This window comes from Carassius gibelio, chromosome B3, assembly GCF_023724105.1.
Source record: "Carassius gibelio isolate Cgi1373 ecotype wild population from Czech Republic chromosome B3, carGib1.2-hapl.c, whole genome shotgun sequence".
In the NCBI taxonomy this organism is placed as follows: Eukaryota; Metazoa; Chordata; class Actinopteri; order Cypriniformes; family Cyprinidae; genus Carassius; species Carassius gibelio.
The window spans coordinates 50,315,494-50,323,920 of record NC_068398.1 but is presented as its reverse complement, the minus strand read 5'-3'; the positions used below and the strand labels follow the sequence as shown (position 1 = coordinate 50,323,920).

Below are 8,427 nucleotides of genomic sequence, written 5' to 3'. Positions count from 1 at the left end.
AGAGGACATCATTCAAACCTTTCAGTCTTAGCACGCATTCAGTTGCCTTTAGCAGTGACATGTACTGTAATGTACACATACAGCAAGCAGCTCAACATGGCCATCCCTTGCTTCATCGGCCGAATGTTGCAGCAGCTGTCCGGGTGGCTGGTCTCAGACGATCTTAGAGGTGAAGATGCTGGATGTGGAGGTCCTGGGCTGGTGTGGTTACGCGTGGTCTGCGGTTGTGCCCTGACGAAAGGAAAATATATTTACCAATATATTTCGTAAAATATATTGTGATATATTTCGTAAAATATATTGTGATATATTTCGTAAAATATATTGTGATATATTGTAATATATTATTTTCTTTTTATTTTGTAATATTTTATATATTTGAATACGTTTTATAATATATTGATGATACATATATTATTTAATATATTGCAAAATATACAAATGCTTGCCGCTTTCAATATATTGCAATATATTGGAAAAAAATAAATATATATAAGAATATATTGCTAATATATTACATGATATTTTCCAATATACTGCAATATATTTTTGTTTCATAAGGGTGAGGCCGGTTGGATGTACTGCCAAATTCTATGAAATGCCTTTGGAGACGGCTTATGGTAAAGAAATTAAAATTCAATTAATTGGCAATAGCTCTGGTGGACATTCCTGCAGTCAGAATGCCTCAAAACTCCCTCAAAACCTGCGACATCTGTGGCATTGTGCTGCATGAGAAAATTGCATATTTTATATTTCTTCTCCTTCAGCGACGTCTCTGTCTCTATGCTGATCCAAAGGTCAAAGAGCTAGGTTTAGAGTTTAGGTTTCTGCCAGTGCAGCCATCTGGATGAGGGGTTCCTGCAGGGGCAAGGCCAAGCCCCCCAGTCAGTGTTCATCTCAGGTCATCCCGGAGGTCCATGACGAGCTCACCAGATCGTGGCATGCTCCCTACTCCACCCACCTTCATGCTCCTACTTCAGCTGTCCTTACTTTCAGGGGGGAAGGGGGAACGACAAGCTGTGCACCACTGCCCGCCCACGGCTATTGGTTAGAAAACAAAAGCTCCTCACCCATCCAAGCCATGTAGGACCACTTCAGCTCTCACTGGATGCGCCTACAATTCAGCTGGACTGGCTCCAGGTCTTCCAAGCCAAAATCTTTCCTCGGACAAATCTGGCCTGGACCCTGCATATTAAATATGGCACTGAACCTGAATATCATTTTGTATTTTGCATGGATTTGACAAAGACTGTTATGTAAAAAATTAAATAAACCATCTGACAGGCATTATACTTAGTCTTTTAACATGCTTTATTTTTAACTTAAACACTGAATGTGTGTGTATCTGTGTAAATGTTTTCTGAATGAATGCTATGCTCTTCTTTGGAACAGCTGTATTCTGCGGGCTTTTGAGCTGGCTACTAAATAGTCAAATATACTCAAGGTACTTGGCTCTCTGTGACTCTACACTGAGCACTCCCAGGACACTCAGTCACTCATCAGACATGGTTGTTCTTAAGTGGTTCTTGATCAGTTTCAGGGTGTTAACAGGAAGCGTTTCTTACAGGTATTGCAATGGCAATTTTGCACAACCTGAAAAGTTCATGGAACACTTCATTGAAAGGTTCCAGAAAGATAGTGAACTCCAATATGGTGGTGACGTTTTGCATGCCTTCTTTCCTTTTCCTCTCTAAAATCATTTTGGCTTGGTGCAGCTCATGCCTCCGGTCATCTAAGTTTGACTCGTAGATCTCTGTGAATGAAAAAAGAGGTGACTCTTCTAGAAAGCTGTTGCTATTAGGATGGAGTGCTTTAAACCCTATCATTATGTTTCAGATGGGCTTGGAGAAATATTTCTGTAATTCCCCAATCACAGTCAAGGACTGGATAAAAGATGTTCTTTCTAAAACTATCCTTGTCATCTTGGTCACTTCTATGTTCGCCCACAGTGGATGTCACTACAGATCCTTCTAGTCAAGCTTTGTTTCTTCACATTTTCAATGCTTATATTTCACTTTTGAGCTACGTTTAGGATTTCTCTTCACAGCTATTCACTAAAGGCTTCTTCTCTGCACTTCTGAAATGTGCATTAATAAGCTCAACAGTTCTAGTGCTAGGTCTAGTGACGGTAACTGAAGTATATCGGATGGAAGCTTGGTGTCAACCAGCACTTTGTAGAATATTGCTAGAAACCAAATAAAAAAAGGACAATTTGGGCAATTTTGCCTCCATAGACCTGCCCCCACCTGTCTCTCATTAGCAGTATCTTCAAGGAAACACAGCACTGCATGTAACTTGTCTGTCATATTACAGTAGGCAAAGTAACTGCATAGCCAACTTGTGTTGCTAAGTTTCTGAAGCTTTGTAGGGTGACCTTCATTCATGTCTTGCTGCAATCACAGCACCCCTGCCACGCCCCTGGTTGTAAGAGATTAAAGCAGCACCAACTGCTTCTCATTCTTCATATCGTCGCTGCCCGATGAAACTCACGTATGTCCAAAACGGTTACTTTTCAGGAAGTGAAAAAAAACACCATATTTCAAAAGCAGTTGAATGTAGCGTTGTCATACTTGGTACGGCATCTTTACATGTGACCATATTCTTCCGATCATTAATTAAAATGGCCAAGTCGCATTTCATATTGACAGATGAATACGCTCAATTTATTAAACAGCCTACGTCTTAGTTTATTAAATACGCTTAGTTTATTTAATATTAATTATAAATTTATTAAATGTCTCTTGCAAACTATGAAGGGACAACGAATCAATACACTGACATGGTAATGCTAGACAGATACTTTGTTTGCACAGTCCTGCCGTAATTTTGTCACTCCTAGACGTACTACTGGCGTCAGGGGGGACGCGTTTACCTCGATGAAGGAAAGTCATGTCTCACCAGGCTATGTTTATTTGGTAATATATTGCAGAAAAGTGAAAATGAAGACACAGTTCCAGTAAACTCCAGTTACCAATTCATGTTTATTCTTCAGGTGATTCAAGCAATACCAACTAATCAGACTCAATACTGACATTACAGGTGGAATTATAAAATAGCAACAGGCCTTAAAGGGATAGTTCACCCAAAAATGAAAATTATCTCATAATTTACTCACCCTAAAGTTGTTTCAAACCTGTATGAATTTTTTTTTTTCTGCTGAACAAAAAAGATATTTAGAAAAATGTCTATAACCAAACAGTTGCTGGACCCCACTAACTTCCATAGTAGGAAAAACAAAAATACTATGGAAGTCAATGGGGTCTGTCAACTGTTGGGTTACAGACCAAACAAAATATCTTTTCTTTTCAGAAAAAAGAAATGTATACTGGTTTGAAACAACTTGAGGGTGAGTAAATGACGACAGAATTTTCATTTTTGGGTGAACTATCCCTTTAATGCAAGATTTTAACCATGTCTTTCTGGTCAGAATTGGCTGATAGGAATTCCAAAAATTTGATACAGATAAGACCAAGTCATTTTAAAACATGCACATAAACAATTACATGACAAAACACAATAAATAGAACATTTAATTAATAAATTAATCAGTAAGTCAGGACAGCCCATTCATCCACGTAGTGAAATTGCATCACTCATGGTCAAGTGCATTGTAAAATGGATGGAAGTCCTTGGGTAAAACATGTTTAAATTCTTGAAGGTGCTTAATTTTTGGGGCGGATGTATAGAGTGGGGCCACGATGACACATGTCTTTCTCAGGGATGGGGATGTGGAGGGTTGCCATTTGTCAGAGTGTAGTAATTTAAACTCCATACTGCCATCCACATTGTATCTAATAGATAGATAAAAGAAAAGAGGGGGGAGGGGTGTCGGGGGACATAGGTCACAGAGATAAGAGGGAAACAAAAGCATGTTTAGATATATGAAACCAAATATTTTAATATTATATGGCTAATGTTTCATCTATTTGTGAAAAAGTGTGTTAAAAAAAAACACCTGACTGCTCGAAGGTCATGCACCGTAGGATCTCCAACTTTGCTACCAGGTCGGACTGACTTACAGATGTTGACTTTGCTGAAGTCTTGGAAAAAGCTGTAACCAACATTCTTCACCTCGTATGGTTTTGGACTGGAACGAGCTCCTCGAATAACTGCAGCATACTCAGCTGGAACATGTATGTCACGGTTTCTCAACTTCCTCTCAATCACACTGTCCACAGAGTCACATTCCATTTGTGTGTGACCTCTTTCAAGGCACTCCTTTGTCACACGTTTCTTTTTCTCAGTAGCAAACTTAAAGAGGGCATTGCTCAGGACTAGATTTCTGTTTTGATAGCCACACCCATCACTCCAAAGGATGAATTCATTGTAAGTGGGGTGTGCTTCAAGGTAATCCACAATGCAGGAGGCGGACTCCTTGGCAGAGACCCCAGCTTCACCCTCATGCCAAAGGTAATTTTTTGCTTTATGTGATGCCATATTGTAGAAATTATGGACACCAAGCTTCATTTGTAGTACAGGGCAGACGCTTGAAGCTTTGGGCACAGGAGAAGGCCCTGCAGATCCATGCATGCAACCAAGGTGGTGTTGTTTGCAAGTTGTTTGTCCTTTACCTTTTCTGCTCGTGCATCGTCCTTTTTAACACAGTGTTCCTCCCACACGGCAGCCTCGATGTTCCCGGGTTTGAAGGCACAGCAAGTGTCACACTGATCTTTCTTCGGATGGAACAGAGAAAGATTTAAATCGTTGAAGGTTAGTGAATACTTGCCGTGACAGAGGCTGGATGCTGTGGTCTGCACATGATTGCTTATACTGTGTGTGGAGATGACATACATTCTCCTCTCTTTCCATTCCAATTTCCCCCCAAAATACTTCAAAAGTTCCTCCCTCTTCCCTTCATCAATGTCGGAGCAGTGTAGTTTTCTTTAATTTCTTGCAGGACACAGATTGGCACTGGCCGCCCATTTTTGTTTCTTTTTTGATGACAAATTCATTTTTTTTCTGTCCAAGATAATATTAGCCCCTCATTTCTTAGCATGTGGATATATGTGTGTGTGTGTGTGTGTGTGTGTGTGTGTCAGTGTGTAGGTATGCATTTAAGTTTGGCATTGCTGTTTGTGTGTGTGTGTGTGTGTGTGCGCGTGCATTCGGCTGAGCCCACTAGTAGCTGACAGAAATGTAAAAATAATGACAATAAATTACCTTCATTGACAGGTGTGTAATCCGGCTCATTTTCTGGATTGTGTTCAAGTGAGTCTTAGAATAATAAAGAGGAACACATTTAGTACAACAAATGCACTGTTCACATCATTCAGATATAAGATTGCATTCATTTTGACTGGTAATTGATTAAATATGCTAGATTTGTAATTAGTAATGGGCTTTAGTCTTTAAATCCTACTCAAAACTAATGTGAGGTGGAGGCTGTACTATAGTCTAATCTGATAAGAAGAAAAAGAAGAAGAAGAATACTTACCCTCACTGGCAGCTATTTCGGAATGATTATCTTTATCACTTTCCAGAGAATCTAACAACAATAAAGATAAAATGCATTTAGCACACTGAATAGCCTACAATGTTTGAATAATTCAGAACTGAGCTTGCATCAGTAGCTTTGACAGCACAGTAACTATACATTTTGAATTCTCTGTGATTAAAGGGATAGTTCGCCCAAAAATGATATTTAAGCCATGATTTACTCACCCTCAAGCTGTCCGAGATGCATTTTTTTTTCAGACGAACACATTTTCAGTTATTTTAGAAAATGTCTTCGATCTTTCAGTGGTTATAATGTGAAGCAATGGGGTCCGGATGCTTCAAGTCCGAAAATGTGCGTGCATCCTTCACAAAAATAATCCATCCGGCTCCAGGGGGATAAACGAAGGCCTTCTTCCCCCCACGGTAATCCGTGCGGTTTTGTCAAAAAAATATACATATTTAAAACTTTATAAATGAAAATAACTGGCTTCCGGTGGCGGTCGGCGCGCGTTCATGGAGATGGATGCTGGATGCTGGCGTATAACGTAGGACGTAGCCCAGTTATTTTCATTTATAAAGTTTTAAATATGTATATTTTTACGACAAAACCACATGGATTACCCTCAGAAGGCCTTTGTTTATCCCCCTGGAGCCAGATGGATTACTTTTGTGAAGGATGCACGCACATTTTGGGACTTCAACGATGTGGACCCCATAACTTGACATTATAACCACTGAAAGATTGAAGACATTTTCTAAAATAACTGAAAGTGTTTGTCTGAAAAAAGATTGACATATGCATCTCAAACGGCTTGAGGGTGAGTAAATCATGGCTTAAATATCATTTTTGGGTGAACTATCCCTTTAAAATGTTTTAATTTAGCCACATACAATTTGATGGGTTACTACTTGGAAATGTGACAGCAGTTTCTTGGATCAAGGGAACCAAAATAACGTGTGACAGGCTTTCATCTTAATGTGCAACAAATCAATAGGCTTTAGCTTTTAGGTAGCTTCTACTGGGAGATAATAATTTAAGCCTTTAAGTACCTACCCTCAATGGCAGCTGTCTGAGAACTGTCACTTTCAAGTGAATCTAAGAATGACAGAGAGGAAAACTAGTTAACATTTCAGTAATGAAACAATGTAGACTTAATTGTTTGGCTGACTCAATTCTATTTTCCTACAAACCATCCTCCTCATTGTTGACCCTCGCAATCGCCTCAATAACAGCCCTATCATAGTTAACATTCATCAATTCACACAGCTCCTTTACAGAGACAGACATCCTGAAGGAAGGGAGAAAAACAGATCAGAAAAAATATAGCACTATGCCCAGTCAACATTGTTTCACTTCACTTCGTAAATCCGTGCGTTAACATCTTCACAATAAAAACGTAGCAAGATAACTCTAGTGCTGGACATTCTCAGCCTCTGGCAAGCGGTGATAGCAGTATGAGTGAGGCATGTGACAATCTTGACAGTAGCATTACAGGCTATAATATGATCAGTTTGATTAAGAAAAAAAAAAAGTTTGAATATTATCAATGAGACCGAGTTTATTTACATACTAGCAAGCAAACTAAAGGAGAGCTTCAGTGTCGTATTTTCGTCACCCAGGTTCACAAATGTAAAAATAATAAAAAATATTTGGTGACAATTACTTCGTCTAGAACAATTTATAGTTAAATAATAGTTGTGAATATATAATAAACTTGAGAACAGTTGTCAAAAACAAACGTTTGCTGATACTTTACCTCACAGTGTTATTCGGCTATCCAGTGCTAAGCTTCGATGAAACTTCACGAGAACGGCGAGATGCTTCCACAGGGCGGGAGATACGCGGCGTGATTGACAGCTTTGACACCAAATGGATATACGTGAAAATCAGATGACATGATTTCACAACTTTTCATTGGCCATTTAGATATGTGAAGCATACTGTATACGGAAATGAACCTGGACATTTAATCCGTTGAATAATCTCAAAATCAGCAAAATGGACATACGTGGTTTTCATCGGACATCGACGATATACTGTTTGAAGCATGGAAAATGCTACTGGAATATGGAAAGTTTCTCAGTGCCATTGATGCTGGATCTAACTGGCAGGTAACTGCTTTTCAGCATTTATCTCTAATGACATGAACTGTCAGAGAGAGGGCTCTTTTGACTACTAGATTTAAGGTGTATTCAAAGCATGGAACGAGTCTAATCTAAAGAAGGTTTGCACAAAAAGTCACGTATGAGGCATGGTCTGTGACGAGGTATGGGACTTTGTCTTTTATTTAAAAAGCAAAGACTGTTTTGCTGCAATTAAGTGATAATGTGCACCACAGTAGACAACTTCACTGATGTAATGGCATGTTACTGCTAAGCATGCATTCATATTTTTTCACTATTCCATAGTGTTCACATGACAAATGTCAGATTTACAGTGTTGTATTTTATACTTCATACCTTGCAGCATTACAAAAGCTTCCTAATCCTTACAAAAGGCCTGAAGCCCTGATCTTGCGTGAAAATGGTGATCCACATCCCTTAGTTGCAGCACTTGGAGTCTCAACTCCCTTATTTGAAATAAAACATTCATAAAGGTTTTGAAGCTTTAAGAAGCAATATGTCAAAAGTGTTCATCACTACTGCGGTGTACATCAGTGGACCGCCATCAGTTCGTAGCAGTGAATGAAGATGTATCATATCGATCACAAGTGCAGTATGGAGTACCTCAAGGCTCAGTTCTAGGGCCGCTACTCTTCACGCTTTATATGTTACCCTTGGGAGATATCATCAGGAAACATGGTGTTAGCTTTCACTGTTATGCTGATGATACGCAGCTCTATATTTCCTCGCAGCCCGGTGAAACAAACCAATTTGAAAAACTAATGGAATGCATAGTCGATATAAAAAATTGGATGACGAGTAATTTCTTACTGCTAAATTCAGAAAAAACAGAGGTGTTAACCCCTTACTAGTAACCCCCCTTTTTTG

General features: G+C 39.1%; 1 long non-coding RNA gene across 1 annotated transcript; it reads right to left on the bottom strand.

Moving 5' to 3' along the window:
* Positions 1–5,095: 5,095 nt before the first annotated feature.
* Positions 5,096–7,016, bottom strand: LOC127952465 (uncharacterized). Its single transcript, XR_008152965.1, has 3 exons — positions 6,491–7,016; positions 5,435–5,485; positions 5,096–5,214 (listed from the first exon to the last, which is right to left on the bottom strand). It is a non-coding gene; the product is annotated as an uncharacterized LOC127952465 (long non-coding RNA).
* Positions 7,017–8,427: the final 1,411 nt, after the last annotated feature.